Here is a 20,490-nt window from a genome sequence, read left to right on the forward strand (position 1 = left end):
ACCACATCTAAACTGAAGCTAGATGAATTATTTATTACTAAACAGAACCAAAAATAAAGAAACAAAAACAAAATTGGGTTGCCTCCCAACAAGCGCTATCGTTTAACGCCCCTAGCTAGACATAAAAACAAGAATAGATCTAGGTATTGTCATCTTTGGTGTGCAATCCACAAGTGGCTCTCATAATAGATTCAAAAGGTAATTTTATTTTATTTCTAGGAAAGTGTTCCATGCCTTTCCTTAATGGAAATTGGAATCTAATGTTTCCTTCTTTCATATCAATACTTGCACCAATCGTTCTAAGGGAATGTCTAGCAAGAATAATAGGACATGTAGGATTGCTATCTATATCAAGAACAATGAAATCTATGGGCACATAATCCCTATTTGAAACAATAAGAACATCATTAATCATTCCCATTGGTTTCTTAATGGTGGAATCCGCAAGATAAAATTTAAAGAACAATCATCAAATTCACGGAAACCTAACACATCACAGAAAGTTTTTGGAATCGTGGAAACACTAGCACCCAAATCACATAAAGAAACGAATTCATGATCTTTAATTTTAATTTTAGTAGTAGGTTCCCACTCATCATAATGTTTTCTAGGGATAGAAACTTCTAATTCAAGCTTTTCTTCATAAGATTTCATTAAGGCATCAACAATATGTTGGGTAAAAGCTTTATTTTTACTATAAGCATGAGGAGACTTTAGCACAGATTGCAACAAGGAAATACAATCTATCAAAGAGCAATTATCATAACTAAATTCCTTGAAATCCAAAATAGTGGGTGCATTGTTATGTAAAGTTTTGACCTCTTCAATCCCAATTTTTGCATCAAGATCTAAAAACTCCGAATCATTGGGACGCCTTTTAGCTAAAGTTGACTCATCTCCAGTCCCATCATTATCATGATTCATATTGCAAAACAAAGATTTAATAGGAGACACATCAATCACTTTTAGATCTTCATCCTTATTATCGTGAAAACTCAAACAACACGCTTTTATAAAGGCAATCCTTTTTAGCACGCATCCTAGCGGTTCTTTCTTTACACTCATCAATGGAAATTCTCATGGCTTTGAGAGACTCATTGATATCATGCTTAGGTGGAATACATCTAAGTTTCAAAGAATCAACATCAAGAGAAATTCTATCCACGTTCCTAGCCAACTCATCAATCTTAGGCAATTTTTCTTCAAGCAAAGCATTGAAATTCTTTTGCAAAATCATAAATTCTTTAACACCATTCTCAAAATCAGAGGGCATCTTATTAAAATTTCCATAAGAGTTGCTGTAGTAATTACCGTAATTATTAGAGTAATTACTAGGAAACGGCCTAGGATTAAAGTTTCCTCTATAAGCGTTGTTACCAAAATTGCTCCTACCAACAAAATTCACATCCATAGATTCATTATTATTCTCAATCAAAGTAGACAAATGCATATCATTAGGATCAGAAGAAACACTCTTATTAGAAAACAATTTCATAAGTTCATCCATCTTTCCACTCAAAACATTAATTTCTTCTATAGCATGAACCTTTTTACTAGTAGATCTTTCGGTGTGCCATTGAGAATAATTAACCATAATATTATCTAGGAGTTTAGTAGCTTCTCCAAAAGTGATTTCCATAAAAGTGCCTCCTGCGGTCGAATCTAAGAGATTTCTAGAAGCAAAATTCAATCTGGCATAAAATTGTTGTATGATCATCCATAAATTTAATCCATTAGTAGGGCAATTACATATCATTAATTTCATCCTCTCCCAAGCTTGTGCAACATGCTCATGATCAAGTTGCTTAAAATTCATGATATCGTTTCTAAGAGAGATGATCTTAGTGGGAGGAAAATACTTAGAGATAAAAGCATCTTTGCACTTATTCCACGAATCAATACTATTTTTAGGCAAAGACGAAAACCAAGTTTTAGCATGATCTCTAAGCGAAAATGGAAATAGCTTCAATTTAAAAATATCAATATCCACATCTTTTTTCTTTTGCATATCACATAAATCGACAAAGCTGTTTAGATGGGTAGCGACATCTTCGCCAGGAAGGCCAGAAAACGGATCTTTCATGACAAGATTCAGGAAAGCAGTATTAATTTCACAAGATTCAGCATCGGTAAGAGGAGCAATCGGAGTGCTAATAAAATCATTATTGTTGGTATTGGAGAAGTCACACAATTTAGTATTATCTTGAGCCATCATGACTAACAATCAATCCAACACACAACCAAACTAAAAGCAAGCAAAAAGGGACGGGCGGAAAAGAGGCGGATGGAAAAGAAGGAGAATAAAACGGCAAGGGTGAAGTGGGGGAGAGGAAAACGAGAGGCAAATGGAAAATAATGTAATGCGAGGGATAAGAGTTTGTGATGGGTACTTGGTGTGTCTTGACTTGTGCGTAGATCTCCCCAGCAACGGTGCCAAAAATCCTTCTTGCTACATCTTGAGCTTGCGTTGGTTTTCCCTTGAAGAGGAAAGGGTGATGCATCACAGTAGCGTAAGTATTTCCCTCAGTTTTTGAGAACCAAGATATCAATCCAGTAGGAGACTACACGCAAGTCCCTCGTACCAGCACAAACAAACAAGAACCTCGTAACCAACGCGATAAAGGGGTTGTCAATCCCTTCATGGTCACTTTCGAAAGTGAGATCTAATAAAGATAATAAGATAAATATTTTTAGTATTTTTGTTGTATAGATTGAAAAATGAAGATTGCAAAATAAACAATGATAAAAATAGTAAATAGATAGGAAAATAATATGATGAAAGATAGACCCGGGGGCCATAGGTTTCACTAGTGGCTTCTCTCAAGATAGCAAATTCTACGGTGGGTGAACAAATTACTATCGAGCAATTGATAGAAAAGCGCACAGTTATGAGAATATCTAGGCATGATCATGTATACAGGCATCATGTCCGCGACAAGTAGACCGAAATGATTCTGCATCTACTACTATTACTCCACACATCGACCACTATCCAACATGCATCTAGAGTATTAAGTTCATAAGAACAGAGTAACACATTAGGCAAGATGACATGATGTAGAGGGATAAACTCAAGCAATATGATATAAACCCCATCTTTTTATCCTCGATGGAAACAATACAATATGTGCTTTGCTGCCCCTGCTGTCACTGGGAAAGGACATCGCAAGATTGAACCCAAAGCTAAGCACTTCTCCCGTTGCAAGAAAGATCAATCTAGTAGGCCAAACCAAACTGATAATTCGAAGAGACTTGCAAAGATATTTAAATCAGGCATAAAGGATTACAGAGAAGAATCAAATATTGTTCATAGATAGTATTGATCATAAACCCACAATTCATCGGATCTCGACAAACATACCGCAAAAAGAATTACATCGATTAGATCTCTAAGAGAATCAAGGAGAACTTTGTATTGAGATCCAAAGAGAGAGAAGAAGCCAACTAGCTAATAACTATGGACCCGAAGGTCTGTGGTAAACTACTCACACTTCATCGAAGAGGCTATGGTGTTGATGTAGAAGCCCTCCGTGATCGATTCCCCCTCCGGCAGAGCGCCGGAAAAGGCCCTAAGATAGGATCTCATGGGTACAGAAGGTTGCGGCGGTGGAAATATGGTTTCGTGGTGCTACTTGATGTTTTTGGGCTATATGGGTATATATAGGAGGAAGAAGTACGTCGGTGGAGCTGCGAGGGGCCCACGAGGGTGGGGGGGCGTGCCTCGCTGCCTTGTGGCCTCCTTGCTTCTTTCTTGACGTCCACTCCAAGTCTCCTGGATCACGTTTGTTCCAAAAATAACTCTCCCGAAGGTTTTATTCCGTTTGGATTCCATTTGATATTTCTTTTCTACGAAACACTGAAATAGGCAAAAAAACAGCAATTTGCACTAGGCCTTTGGTTAGTAGGTTAGTCCCAAAAATAATATAAAAGGTATATAAAGCCCATTAAACATCCAAAACAAATAATATAATAGCATGGAAAAATCAAATATTATAGATAAATTGGAGACATATCAGCCACTAGTCCCCGCGGTCGAGGAACACGCTCCCGCAGATGAGGAGGTGCCGCTAGTCCTTGTTGCCGAGCCCTAGGCTCCAACTTGGGCAAGGCACATAGTCCATTTCCTGCAAACTGGAGAACTTCCTGATGAGCAAGAGGAAGCTGAAAGTGTAGCCCGGAGGGCCAGTATGTATCAGTTTGTGAATGACACTCTATACAGAAGGAGGCCCAATGGTGTGAAATTGAAGTGTATCTTCCTGGAAAAAGGAAAGGAACTGCTGGCAAAAATACACAAAGGCATGTGCGACTCCCACATTGGATCAAGGTCATTAGTTGGGAAAGCATTCTGGCAAGATTCTATTGGCCAACAACCCTCCAGGATGCAGTCGAGCTTGTCACCAAGTGTGAAGCCTGCCAGTTCCATTCCAAGAACATCCATCTGCCTGGACAAGTTCTTTAGACAATCCCTTTGTCGTGGTCATTTTAGGTCCGGGGGCTCAATATCCTCGGCCCTTTCCCCCGAGCTTCTTGAGGGCTTTGAATTCATGTTTTTTACCATCGACAAGTTTACAAAGTGGCCGGAAGTAGATGCCGTGAGAAAGGTGATTGCTCAGTCCGCTATCAAGTTCTTGAAAGGATTGGTGTGCCGCTTTGGTGTCCCTTCCCGGATCATCACCGACAATGGTACCCAGTTCACGAGTCGTGCCTTCATGCAATATGTTCATGCCCTCGGAAGCAAGATCTCATTTGCCTCTGTTGCACGTCCCAGAAGCAATGGATAAGCTGAGAAGGCGAATGCTGAAGTGTTGCGAGCACTCAAGACAAGAACATTGTATATGCAGCAAAAGTGCGGCAGGCGATGGATGGATGAGCTGCCGGTAGTTCTCTGGTCCCTCGGAACGGCACCAAATCGAGCTACCGGGTAGACTCCCTTCTCCCTAGTTTATGGGGCAAAAGCAGTTATCCCCACGGAACTCATTTACGGGTCGCCTCGAGTGCTTGCCTACGATGAAGTAGCACATGATTAGCACCAGCATGTCGATGCTGTGCATCTCAAGGAGTATCGTCTCTGGGCTGCTACGTGTGCTGCATGCTACCAGCAAGCCCTACGTCACTATCACAATCGCAGGGTTCATGCCCGGTGTTTTGAGGAAGGCGACCTTGTCCTTAGGCGCGTTCAGTCCGCCAAGGGTGCAAACAAGTTGACGCCGAAGTGGGAAGGTCCTTACCGGGTAGTACGAGTCACCAGACCTGGCGCAGTCCGTCTAGAGACCGGAGATGGCATTCAATTGCAGAACTCATGGAATATTGAGCATCTCCGCAAGTTCTACCCATAAGGCGCGGCTGTCGGGCCTTGCCCGGCAGCCACCCTTTTGTACAGGCCTTGCCTTCGTTGCATGTAACCCCTTGTACAAAGCCAGGCGCAGACCCTGAGCAACAGAAAAATAAATAAAGCTCTAGGGTCCCCCGACAACTTGCATGCATGCATAAGCATTTCACGAGCATCGCATGTTCAATAGATAAGATCGCATCTGGCATCATTTCCATCTGCATAAAACTGCAGGTTCCTACCGAAAACTTGGCCTCCAAGGGAAACTGGAAAGATGATCCAAAACTGCAATCTCTGGCAAGCCAAACCGATAAGTTCTATCTATTATCCATACGTGTTCTATAAGCAAAGACTTGTGCATAAGAGAACCTCACCGCTTTTTGAAACTCAGGTGCTCCCGTCCCTTGATGCAAACTTTGCATCGGTCAGGATGGTCGCAGTGGCCCTTGATGAAAAAAGATTTGTGGGGGGTTGGTCCCTCGTGACAATTTGTGCCCAGTAGGCTTAACTCCCCGGCAACAAAATAGAGGGCGCCGGCACGATAGCCTGCTGGGGGAAACATGTTTATTTAAAAATATGGAGGCATTCCACCTCTGCATGGACATATACATGCACAAGTCCTCGACAAGGTTCATCTTTTTCATTAATATGCCGATCAAACAAGTACCAACCTTACAGGACACAGTCATGGATTCAAGAGATTACATTATTTGAACTAAAATTTGGCAAGTGACTACAGATTTAAGAAAAAAAATATAAAAATGCCTATGATGCCTTCACCTTTTCCTCTCATTCTTGGAAACTATAGGAAGAGATGAAGAAGGTGGAGGAAGGCCGGGCTGGGATTCGGCGCCTAGCCAGGATCAGGACGACACCATCTTCTAGCAAGGAGGAAGAATCTGGGGGTCAGGTGCGGATGGTGACGGTGCCGGAGGCCCAGATAGGAGAGGCGGAGTCATAGGCAAACACGACTCGTGAGAACGGTCGTCCCTGTTCTTGACATGTCGTGGGTTGCCGCCACCTTCCGTACCACTTACTTGAAGGATCTTGCTCAATCGTTAGGTAGGTATGGTGGACTCTTGAAAATAAGATTTGGGTTTAAGGGTTTTTGGATGCATAATTAGTATCTCTACTTGGTGCGGATTTTTTGGCTTGCAAAGATGGGGGGCAAGCAGCACATGTTGAAGGATCTATGACAATATAACTTCTATGTGAATATGAACAAACATAAACCATTACGTTGCCTTCCTTGTCCAACGTCAAGAATTTTTGCATATAATATTTTGATGGGGGCTCACCATCACAAAAGATTTCCATGATAGTGTAATTGCATGTGAAAGTTCTCTTCCTTATACTAATTATTCATGAATTGCTTGTATGACCAATATTCTGCTTGTTAAGCCTCAAAAGAATTCACTTTCTAAACACAATGTGAAGCTACCACTAAGCATGATATGATTTCAACTTCATTACATTCAATTAATTCAACAATTTATTCATAGGATATAAGTGAAGCACAAGAGTAAATGACATAGGAAAGAGCTTCGTTGACGGGATGTGAATGCCGCTTACTCAGCCTCCTTGGCAACTATTTGAGGACTCTATTTTATTTAAAACTTTCAGATCCAAGTATTTTATTAAAACAGCAAGCAGAATGAAAATAAAGTGACATTCTAAGAATAGCACAACCCATGTGAAGAAGCAAAAACTAAGGCTCAACCGATACTAACCGATAATTGTTGAAGAAGAAAGGTGGGATGCCTATCCGGGTATCCCCAAGCTTAGATGCTGGAGACTTCTTGAAATATTATCTTGGGATGCCCTGGGCATCCCCAAGCTTGAGCTTTTGTGTCTCCTTAATTCTTCTCATATCATGGTTTTCCTAAATCTCAAAAGCTTCATCCACACAAAACTCAACAAGAACTCATGAGATAAGTTTGTACATACAAACCAATGCAAAATCCTTATCATTCTCTACTGTAGAAAATCACTAAAATTATTATACAATGTTGCATAGTAAATGCATCTGCATATTTAATACTCCTATCCTCAAATAGAATCATTAAACAAGGAAACATAACATCAATCTGCCAAACCAGTACAGTTTATAAAGAATGCAAGAGTATCAATACTTCTTAAACTTCAAAAATTATGAAAATTTACCACACTTTAGAAAATTTATCAGAGCTCATTTTGCAGAAAGTTTCAACATTTTATCACATTCAGAATTTTCTAGGGAATTTTTGCAACAGCGGTAAACTTTCTGTTTTCAAACAGCAACATGTATACTTGCAAAATAAGCATGGCAAAGGCTATCATTGCCACTTTTATTGAAAGAAAATATGCAAAAAACTATTATAAATAACAGCAAGAAAATTATAACAAAATAAATTGATGCTCCAAGCAAAACACATATCATGTGACGAATGAAAACATAGCGCCAAGTGAGGTTACCGATAATGTTGAAGACGAAAGAGGGGATGCCTTCCGGGGCATCCCCAAGCTTAGTTGCTTGGATCTTCCTTGAATATTACCTTGGGGTGCCTTGGGCATACCCAAGCTTAGGGTCTTGTCACTCATTATTCTCCTCATATCGACATCTCACCCAAAACTTGAATACTTCAATCACACAAAACTTAACGGAACTTTGTGAGATAGGTTAGTATGATAAAGAGCAAACCATTTCACTTTTGGTACTGTCAAAGACAAGATTCATAATTGTTCTCACACAATTCCTACTGTATCATATCATTTCCACAATTTATATTGAGCAATATAAGCCATAGAAACTAGAAAAAAGGAAACTATGCATTGAAAACAGAATCTGTCAAAAACAGAACAGCTTGTAGTAATCTGTACTCCAAGCATACTTATGCTACTCCAAAAATTCTGAAACATTAGGAAAACATGTGTAATTTGTCTATTAATCTTCTGCAAAAAGAATGAGCAGTTTATCATGCTTCTGTTAAAAATGAGAATTGTTTCCCTGAGCGCAAAAGTTTCTATTTTTCAGCAAGATCAAATCAACTATCACCGTAAGCCATCCCAAAGGTCTTACTTGGAACTTTATTGAAACGAAAGAAATAAAACATGATTACTACAGTAGCCTAATCATGTGAACACACAAAAACAGTAGGTAAAATTGAAACATGAAGAGAGCATCATGAAGCATATGACTAGCACATTTAGGTCTAACCCACTTCCTATGCATAGGGATTTTGTGAGCAAAAAAATTATGGTTACAAGATTTTTAGTAGCATAGGAAGGCAAAACAAAGTGCAACTTCAAGATTTTCAACACATAGAGAGGAAACTTGATATTATTGCAATATGTAAAAGCATGTGTTTATCTCCCATAATAATTTTCAGTAGCATCATGAATGAATTCAACAATATAGCTATCACATAAAGCATTCTTTCCATGACACAAAAGCATAAAAAACTTATTAGTCTCCACATAAGCAAATTTCTTCTCAGGAATAGTAGTGGGAGCAAACTCAACAAAATAACTATCATGGGATTGAAAATTAAAATCATGATGACAAGTTTCATGGTTATAATTATTCTTTATAGCATACATGTTATCACCATAATCATCATAGATATGAGGCATGCTTTCATCATAATAAATTTTCTCATCAAAACTTGGGGGACTAGAAATATCATCTTCATCAAACATAGCATCCCCAAGCTTATGGCTTTGCATATCATGAGCATCATGGATATTCAAAGTGTTCACACCAACAACATTGCAATCATGCTCATAATTCAAAGATTTTGTGCCAAACATTTTATTGACTTCTTCTTCTAACATTTGAGCACAATTTTCCGATCCATCATTTTCAAGAAATATATTATAAAGACGATCAATAATATGATGCAACCTCAATTCCACTTTTTATAGTTTTCTTTTTATAAACCAAACTAGTGATAAAACGAGAAACTAAAAGATTCGATTGCAAGATATAAAGATATACCTTCAAGCACTCACCTCCCCGGCAACGGTGCCAGAAAAGAGCTTGATGTCTACTATGCAACTTTATTCTTGTAGACACGTGTTGGGCCTCCAAGCGCGGAGTTTTGTAGGACAGTAGCAATTTTCCCACAAGTGGATGACCGAAGGTTTATCAATCCATGAGAGGTGCAGGATGAAGATGGTCTCTGAGGGAGTCCTAGATTAGGGGGTATCCGGACAGCCGGACTATATCTTTCGTCCGGACTGTTGGACTACGAAGGTACAAGATTGAAGACTTCATCTCGTGTCCGGATGGGACTCTACTTGGCGTGGAAGGCAAGCTAGGCAATATGGATATGTATATCTCCTCCTTTGTAACCGACCTTGTGTAACCCTAGCCCCTCCGGTGTCTATATAAACCAGAGGGTTTTAGTCCATAGGACAACATGCAATCATACCATAGGCTAGCTTCTAGGGTTTAGCCTCTCTGATCTCGTGGTAGATCTACTCTTGTACTACCTATATCATCAATATTAATCAAGTAGGATGTAGGGTTTTACCTCCATCGAGAGGGCCCGAACCTGGGTAAAACATCATGTCCCCTACCTCCTATTACCATCCGCCTTAGACACACAGTTCGGGACCCCCCTACCGGAGATCTGCCGGATTTGACACCGACATTGGTGCTTTCATTGAGAGTTCCTCTGTGCCTTCGCCAGAAGGAAGGATGTCTCGTCTCGTCTTTAAAGACGGTACTACTGTTGGGGGAGCTTTGGTTGTCGGCCAAACTCTCCGGCTAGGCGGGTTCATTATGACCGCCTGTTCGGCCGCCGCGCCGATGATGAATTCTCGGGTCATCGAGAACAGCCTCCACGTCAAATCGGCACTCGCCGAACAGATGGACCCAATGGAGCTCTCCTCCTTAAACGAGCTCTTGGATCGCATCGCCGCCTTGGGAGTCGCTACGGACTATGATCGGATTGGGCTTAAACCCGATCAAAGGGAGATTAATTCTCCACCGGTCACCCATCATATTGCAGTGGTGGAGGAACAATGCGGCGACCTTTCCTCTATCCTGAGGACCAAATATGTCCGGATTCCCAAGCTCTCCGAGCCGGACGCCCGTTCGCGGGAGGACAACATCAAATCCCTGAACTTAGAGTCAGGCAGCGGACCAGGATTAGCGGGTAACATCCCGGAACCGGAACTTCCAAAATTGGAAACTCCTCGGCCCCTGGATCCCAGATCGGGTAGGGGTTTGGATTCAATTCCACCCACCCACCCAAACACAAGCGACCTTTCCCATATCAGGCAAGAGCCCCAGGAAACAGTACATCATTACTGGGCCAGATTCCTCCTTGCGATGAACAAGGTTAAGGACTGTCGCGAGGAAGACGCAATCTTATTTTTCTGCAATAATTGCACGGACAAGGGAAACCTTAACGCCATAAATCGCCATGAGATAACACGCTTCGTTGACTTGGCGTCCATAGTACGAAAGTACTGTGTGATAGAAAGTGCCTAGAAAACCGAAACAAACTTTTGGGATAATCCGGCCCTGAACACAAACCCAGTTCGAAATAAAAGGGTGCATTATCACAATACACCCGGGTTAACTACCAAAAAGCAAAAACCCTCTACGGGGCAAGGAACCGTACTGGAGGGATGGCTCAACGGACCCTGCAAAATTCATAGCACGACATATATGATACCAACGCACAGCCTTAGAGCATGTTGGATACTCCGGCAGGTGGCCAAAAGTGGTGAGGATGTTCTTATCCCACATACCACAGAGCACCATCCAGTGGATAACAATACGGTGTTAACAGTGTTCCAGACCTTTGCGTCAAATAATAGGTGCAAGCGAACACTCCGCAGCATGGCCAAAATCTGCCACGTAGCAGAAACAAATCCATGGAGTGACATGGCTATTTCCTTCAATTCCAGTGATGAAACCAAATTTCGAACAGCCCGAGCACCAGCCGCATAGGTCCTTAGTCCAATCGTGGACGGCTCTCGACTCACCAAAGTACTCATGGACGGCGGCAGCGGACTAAACCTCATCTATGAGGAAACCCTTCAAAAGATGGAAATAGACTGGAACCGCATCGAGCAAAGTAGCACAACCTTTAGAGGAATTATCCCCAGTCAGGAAGCATGCTGTGCTGGGAAAATCACACTAGATGTGGTATTCGGCACGCCAGACAATTACAGGTCTGAAGAAATTACATTCCAAGTGGCCCCGTTCAGCAGTGGCTATCACGCTCTTTTAGGACGGGAGGCGTTCACAGTCTTCCAAGCCATACCCCATTATGGGTACATGAAGCTTAAAATGCCCGGAACCAACGAAATCATCACTCTTGCCAGTGATCCGGACACAGCACTCCGCGCTGAAAACAAAAAAGCGGCATTGGCCCTCGAGGCATTATCCGAAGCCCTCTCGGCCGAGGAGTTAACCACGCTACGCTCCACAGTGGACAGGGACGATGTGATACTCGACAAGAGAACCAAGTCCACCTCTTTTAAACCAGTGGATGAAATAGTTAAATTACAAGTCCACCCAACGGACCCTACCAAAACAGCCTCCATCGGGGCATAGTTAAACCCCGCTGTGGACACCACACTATGAGAGTTCTTGCGCGAAAATTGGGACATATTCGCCTGGCATCCCTCAGACATGCTAGGAATCCCATGCAGGCTGGCCGAGCATAGCCTCAATATCCTAAAGGGATTCAAGCCAGTCAAGCAAGCTCTTCGGTGTTTCTCCGAACCTAAGAGACAGGCCATGGGAGAAGAACTAGCCAAGTTATTGGAGGCCGGATTCATCAGAGAAATAAAACATCCGGACTGGCTAGCAAAACCTAGTGATGGTACCAAAGAAGGACAAATCCTGGCGCCTTTGCATCGATTTCAAAGACCTCAATAAAGCTTGCCCGAAGGATCCCTTCCCCCTCCCACGCATCAATCAAATCATTGATGCTACCGTAGGACACGAGTCATTGTGTTTCCTCGACGCTTACTCTGGTTACCACCAAATCAAGATGGCGGAGTCCGACCAAGCCGCAACGGCATTCATCACACCATACAGCCCCTTCTATTTCAACACAATGCCTTTTGGGCTCAAAAACGCCGTCCCAACATATCAGCGCATGATTCAGACATGTCTGGAGAAACAAATTGGCAAAACAGTAGAGGCATACGTAGACGATGTGGTCGTCAAAACCAAACACGTCAACTCTTTGATAGACGACTTGAGGCTCACATTCGACAACCTCCGAACATATGACATCAAGCTCAATCCGGAAAAATGCGTTTTCGGCGTACCAGCTGGAAAGCTCTTGGGATTCATCGTCTCCAGTAGAGGTATTGAAGCTAATCCGGCCAAAATCCAAGCGTTGTCACAGTTGGCTACCCCAACAGACCTCAAACAAATTCAGAAGCTAACTGGATGCGTGGCGGCTCTAAGCCGCTTTATCTCCCGCTTGGGAGAAAAGGCTTTACCCTTTATCGCCTCCTTCGGCGCACCGAACAGTTCGAGTGGACGGACGCAGACACAGCCGGATTGGAGGAAATAAAGGCCATTCTGGCAACCAACCCGATCCTGGCTGCGCCAAACATCGGCGAACCAATGTTGTTGTACATTGTGGCAACTCATCAAGTTGTAAGCGCGATGCTCATTGTCGAACAGGAAGCAGATGGACACAAATTCCCTCTTAAGAGCGGTGCTCGTTGCTCGTATACTATGTATCCACTGTCCTCACTCCATGCAAATTACGGTACCCGCATTACCAAAAAATAGCATATGCGGTATTCATGGCATCGCGGAAACTACGACACTACTTTCAAGAGTGTTCGATTACAGTAGCCTCGAAAGTGCCACTTAATGATATTATCAACAACCGCGACGCTACGGGCCGGATTGCCAAATGTGCCATTGAGCTCCTCCCATTCGACATAACATACAAACCTCGCCGAGCCATTAAATCGCAAATACTGTCCGACTTCGTCGCCGAATGGACGGAGGCCGAACTCCCTAAGAGTACGGCGCATACTCCAATTGGATCATGCACTTCGACGGTTCTAAAATGATGGCCGGTCTAGGGGCTGGCATCATCCTGACGTCCCCAACCGGAGATACCGTTCGGTACATACTGCAAATATTGTATACAGATTCCAACAATGCAGCTGAATACGAAGCTCTGTTGCATGGTCGTCGGATGGCAGTCTCCATGGGCATTCAACGCCTGGCGGTGCGTGGGGATTCAAACCTCGCAATATCCCAAATAAACGGAGATTTCGACGCCAAGGATCCGAAAATGGCGGCCTATCGAAATGTCGTCCTAAAAATATCAGCTCAGTTCGAGGGACTCGAATTTCACCATGTGACTCGGGAAAACAATCAGGCGGCGGATATCCTCGCTTGCATCAGCGCAAAACGCGACACGGTCCCCCCCAACATATTTCTGGAAAGGCTTTTCAAGCCATCCGTAGCATGGTAAGGGGACACCGGTAACAACAGTCCGGACCCGGCCAAAATACCCGATACCGAACTCTCTGACACAATCGGAGGCTCCACCACCGAAATAACACCTTCAGCCCACGAAATAATGGCCATTATTGCCCCGTGGACAGAACCATTCCTGGCCTACCGAACTAGACAGGAACTTCCGGAGGACCAAAATGAGGCACGCTGCATAGTGCGGCGATCCAAGGCCTACAGGGTCCATGAGGGAGAATTGTACAAGAAAAGCACTACCGGAGTCCTTCAAAGGTGCATCTCCGAAGAGGATGGGCGGAATCTTTTGGCAGAAATTCACGCCGGACTCGGCGGTCATCACGCCGCAGCCCGAGCCCTTGTAAGCAAGGCCTTCCATACAGGATTCTGTTGGCCAACAGCCCGGGCAGACGCACAGGACTTGGTCCAACGTTGCGCCGGTTGCCAGGCCTTTGCGGTCTGGGGGCTTGACATGGTTGGACCCCTTAAAGGGGGAACCCACAAGAAAAAAAATACTTATTGGTCATGGTGGATAAATTCACCAAATGGATAGAGGCCAAACCAGTTAAAACAGCTGAATCCGGACCGGTGATAGATTTCATATCCGGGGTTGTACACCGTTATGGCGTCCCCCACAGCATCATCACTGATAATGGCACGAACTTCACGGCCGACGAGGTAAAACTCTGGTGCAGCAAAATGGGCATCAAGCTCGATTATGCCTCTGTCTATCACCCACAAACCAACGATCAAGCCGAGCGAGCAAACGGTCTTATAATGAGCGGCATTAAACCGATATTAGTGCGTTCCTTAACGGAGTCTAACACGCACTGGGTAGAGGAGCTCGTCTCCGTACTCTGGGGGCTGCGGACCACGCCGAATCATAGTACCTGTAAGTGCATCTAGTGCCACCCCTAGTTGGTTTTGGAGTATTGACGACAAACCTAGTTGAGGGACTAATGTGTTTGTGAGAATTGCAGGAAAACACAGGTAGAAGTCCCTCATTGATTCGGTTTACTACCAGAGATGACCCCTAAAAATGAATGAAGACATTGAAGTCAAAGGTGGTATATGAAGATTTTCACATTGAAGACTATGACAACAGAAGACACGTTATGAAGCCTATGGAACTCGAAGACTTAGATCTTTCGTAGTTCTTTTTATCTTTGTTGAGTCATAGGAACCACCGTACTGTTAAGTGGGGTCCAGGAGAACAAGTCAGAATGACTTGAGTGATGCCTAAATCAAAAACCTATGTCTTCGAGTGAAGACAATGAGAGCAAATCTTGTCCAGAGCCGGACAAGTCAGCTTTGCTTGTAGCCCAAGTAAAGTTGCCATGAGAGTTCGAAATCCGACCGTTGAGACATGTGTCAGTTCCTTAGTGACCCAGGGTCATTTCGGACAAATCAGGTCGGGTTGCCAAGTGGCTATAAATAGCCCACCCCACAACCATAAACGGTTGGCTGCTCAGATTTCAGTGCACGGCTTTTGTCGTTTGAGAGCAACCCACCTCAAAGCCTTTGAGAGAAAATTCCTAGTGAGGAGAAAAGCCCTAACCACCCAGAGCCAGAGTAAATTGGGCATCACTTAAGTCTTCTTGTCTGTGTGATCTGAAGACTTATTACACTTGAGGACTGTGAATCCTCCAGACGGTTAGGCGTCGCGTTCAGAGCATCCAAGAGACATTGTGGATTGCCAGTGAACGAAGTGTGTGGAGGTTTGGGAGTCTACCTTGAAGACTTACCAGAGTGATTGGGCGAGGACTAAGTGACCTTAGCTCAAGGAGATTACGGTGAGGACTTGGTGTCCTGAACTGTGTGTTCAGGACTGGGTGTCCGGGACTGTGTGTCCTAAGGTTTAAATACCTATCCGCTCCAACCAGACATACAGTTGTCACAGCAACTGGAACTGGTCCAACATATCATTGTCTTCAATGAGTCACTGGTTTCATCTTCACTTCCTTCTCTTGCTGTTACTCATTGTGAAGTCATTGCGTGCTTGCTTTATCATTTGTCTTCACAACGTGAATGCATGATCTGTTTGGCTTCATAACTTCTTCCTACTTGATCCTTATTACACTGAAGCTGTTTGTCACTGTGCTTTCACTCTATTGAATACATGACCATGGCTGGCCTAGTGTAATCTAACTTCCGCTGCATACTAAATAGGCATAATCTTCACTGTTTGTCTTCATAACTCCCAAGTTTTGAAGACTTTCATAAAAATCACCTATTCACCCCCCCTCTAGTCGATATAATGCACTTTCAATTGGTATCAGAGCAAGGAGCTCCCTTGTTCTGTGTGATTCGGTTTAACCACCTGGAGTTTTAGCTATGTCGACTGTAGGGATAATCAAAGTCTCCGCTGCGTGCCTCGTCTTCGATGGAACTGAATATCCCTACTGGAAGAATAAGATGCGCATGCATCTTGAAGCCATTGACGTCGACCTATGGTATGTCGTCGAGAACGGCGTTCCCAAGGCTGGAGAAGGTGTCACTGCTGCTGATGTCAAGAAATTCGTTCAACTGGACTCTACTGCCAAGAACATCATTTGTGGTCATCTGACCAAAGGACAGTATGGCCGTGTGAGTGCCTTGAAGACATCCAAACTAGTCTGGGACTGGCTCTCCAAGGTCAATGAAGGCATCTCAACCCAGAGAGATCAACGAATCAGTGTCCTTTGCAATCTCTTCAACCGCTTCAAGCGAAATGACAATGAGAATGTCCAGCACACATTTGATAGACTCACTGACATCACAAATGAGCTTCAAGCCCTCGGCGCCACTGAAATCACCAAACATGAAATCGTCAAAACGCTGCTGAGATCACTTGATAGTTCGTTTGACATCCTGGCCCTGATGATTCAAGAACGTCCTGATTTCAAGACACTCGATCCGTTTGACATACTTGAGAGGCTCAACACACACGAGTTTCAGCTTTCTGAGAAAAGAGATATCTACGGTCCAAACTATGGGCGAACTCGCGCCTTGAAGGCAAAAGCTGTCTCCTCATCTGAAGAAGAATCTGACTGCAGTTCTCATGATCCTGAAGACATTGGAAGAGAACTTGCAATGCTAGTGAAGAAGTTCCAAAAATTCACCAAGAAGAAAGGCTTCAGAAAATCTTCACGATCAAGCTCAAGGAATGATGAAGCTTCTGCTCATGATTACAAGAAGAAAACATGTCACAAGTGCAAGAAAACTGGACACTTCATCTCTGAGTGTCCACAGTGGGACAATGAGAACAGAAGGAAGAAGAAGAGCAAGGAATATGATTCTGACGACAAGAAGAAGAAGAAATACTCAAAGTCTTCTTCCAAGTCTTCATCAAAGTCTTCATCACACAAGAAGAGCTCATCTGGCAAGGCACGTGCGTTTGTTGGAAAGGAGATGAATTCAGAGGAGGAGTCCGCATCTCAAGAGGCAGAGGTGGAGTCTGAGGAGGAGTCTGATTCTGGCATTGCGAGTCTGGCTATAGCATACGTCGCCAAGTCCATCTTCAACAATGAAGACAATGACTGCATCACCGACACCGACGCAAATGACAAGAACGACTCCACTCCTACCTACTGCTTCATGGCACGCGGTGCCAAGGTAAACACACGCACTACTCGCTATGAAACATCTAGTGACGATGACTCTGAATGTGATTCAAAACCTAGCTACAAAACACTTGCTAAAATTGCAACTGAACAACAGAAAGCTATGGAACATATTCAAAAGCTGTTAGACAGAAGCGACGATCTGTTGGGTGCTGAAATGACTCGTTCTGAATCCTTAATTGAAGACATAAAAAATCTTCACGTTAAGTATCAGGAACTTGAAGATTGTCTTGGGACTCTCTCAACTACTCATGAAAAGCTTTCCTATGATTATCTTCAAAAGAAGCAAGATCTTGAGAAGTTGAGAGCGGATCATGAAGATCTTCAAAAGGAAAATGAGTCACTTCGAGCCGAACAGATCAGTTCCGCTCAGGAAGGATTTGAACCACCATGCCTTAAATGCATTGAGCGTGATAATGCTACTTCTGTTGCTGAATGTTCCACTACTACTGCTGGTGCAATATCTTCAACTGTTGAAATGGTAACTAACCCCTCTGCTGAGGATACCACTGCTATTGCTGATGAGAATGCTAGGTTGAAGACATTGCTTGAAACAGAGATGTACAAAAGTCTGAAAGGGCATCAGACACTATGTGATGTCCTTAAGAAGCAGATTCTGAACCGAAACCCTAGGAAAGAGGGTGTTGGGTTCGTGAGGAAAATTAATGCAGATGGCTCTTACTGGAAACCTGAGCAGTACCCCAAAACCACATGGGTTGCTGCAAAGGAATCCTCAGCAGATCCATCCAATCTATCTGGCTTCACTTGTGCTAACCCCATTATGATTGATGAATCCTTTGATGCAAACTACAAACTATTTAAGAGTCAGAATGGTGAAGTATTTGCCAGGTACATTGGTACTAACTGCAGGAATGGACCGCCTTTGAAGAAGATCTGGGTTCCGAAAACATGTCTGGAAAATCTTCCTGTGAATGTCTTCTTGACACCTCACTTGAAGAAGACAAACCTCAGACCAAAGGCTTCATATGGTCCAAAGGCTTCATACAGACAAAGGACTCACCTGAGTCGCACTAACGCAAATATTTTGCAGGGAAACTATACTCAGGCATATGAATATGAGAGCGGTTCATCGAATCGTGTTCATGTGACCAAAAATTATTCTGCTTATTCCTATGAGTATTATTGTCCACCTGCTAGACTGTTTGCTAAGGCTTCAAAGCCAAAATTCTCAGATGCTGCACTTAGACTTATCGCTTCTAAGCCACCCTTGAAGATGTGGGTGGTTAAGAAAGCTTAACTCTCTTTTGCAGGGAAAGGTCTCCAGCAGAAAAACAAAATCTTCTGATGCTATTGCTGGGGACCTTAAAAATCTTGTAGGGCGCAAGATAAAATGCCCGAATGGCATCATTATGTACTTTGCTCCTGAATCGCATGCTACTCTCCCTATTAGTCCTAATCTGGATCTAAGTTTTCATAACCCACTAGTTCGTCAAATGTTTATGCTTCACAATTCTCTTCGTGAAGCCTATCCCCCTAACTGCACTGTAGGGTACGACACCAGCGACTTCAAAATCTTCAGAATGGATTATTGACAGTGGGTGTACAAATCACATGACTGGCGGAAGAAGCCTTCTTATGGACTCAACATTACGTCCATCCGACAAGAGCCACATCACATTTGCTGACACTGGTAAAAGTAAGGTATTGGGTCTAGGTAGAGTTGCAATCTCAAAGGATCAACACATGGATAAAGTCATGCTTGTTGAATCCCTTGGCTTCAACTTAATGTCTGTCTCAATGCTTTGCGATCTGAATATGATTGTAATGTTTGGAAAATATCGCTGCCTAGTCCTAATGGAATCTGACAAATCTCTAGTGTTTGAAGGGTATCGGAAAGGTGATTTGTACGTGGTAGATTTCTCAGCAGGACCACAACTTGCGGTATGCCTTCTTGCAAAAGCTTCAGAATGCTGGCTTTGGCATCGGAGGCTTGGGCATGCTGGCATGAGGAACCTCCGCACCCTTGCGAAGAAGAAGCATATCATAGGCATCGAGGGCGTCAAGTTCAAGAAAGATCATTTATGCGGTGCCTGTGAAGCAGGGAAGATGACAAGGGCAAAACATCCTTCGAAGACAATCATGACTACAACACAACCCTTCGAACTGCTCCACATGGATCTTTTCGGTCCCACTCACTACTCAACTTTTACTACTACTGCTTGCCTCTATGGCTTCGTCATTGTTTATGATTACTCTAGATATACTTGGGTACACATAATCCTTTACAAGACTGAAGTGCAGGATGTCTTCAGACGCTTCGCCAATCGAGCTATGAACAATTTTGGCGCCAAGATAAAGCACATTAGAAGTGACAATGGCACTGAATTCAAGAACACTGGCCTTGATACATATCTGGATACCTTGGGCATCACACATGAATTCTCAGCTCCATACACGCCACAGCAGAATGGCGTCGTCGAACGCAAGAACAGAACACTCATTGAGATGGCCAGAACAATGCTAGATGAATACAAGACTCCCAGAAAATTCTGGACTGAAGCCATTGATACTACATGCCATACAATCAATCGTGTTTATCTTCACAAGCTCCTGAACAAGACATCTTATGAACTCCTAACTGGCAAGAAGCCAAATGTCAGTTACTTCAGAGTATTTGGTGCAAGATGCTGGATCAAGGACCCACACCACACCTCAAAGTTTGCACCAAAAGCACATGAGGGATTCATGCTTGGATATGGAAAGGATTCGCACTCCTACAGAGTCTTCAATCTCTTCCACTACAAAGTGGTTGAAACTGTGGATGTGCGGTTCAATGAAACCAATGGATCACAAAGAGAGCAATTGCCAAATGTGCTAGATGAAGTTCCAGCTAGTGAATCAATCAAGCTTATGGGAACTGGAGAGATTGTACCTTCTGAAGCTCATCCTGAAGAAGAACTTATCATCTCAGCACCTGATCAACATGAAGACAATGCTCAGCATGAAGACATTCCTCCAAACAACAACGCAGATCAGCAAGAGCAAAGTCTTCGCCCTATACATCCTCATGTTGCAAATGAAGTACAGATTGACAGAATACTTGACAGCATCAATGCACCTGGTCCACTCACTCGTTCAAGGGCAACTCA

The sequence above is a fragment of the Triticum urartu genome, chromosome 6A (genome assembly GCF_056163025.1).
Source record: "Triticum urartu cultivar PI428250 chromosome 6A, HENAU_Tu73, whole genome shotgun sequence".
Taxonomy (NCBI): Eukaryota; Viridiplantae; Streptophyta; class Magnoliopsida; order Poales; family Poaceae; genus Triticum; species Triticum urartu.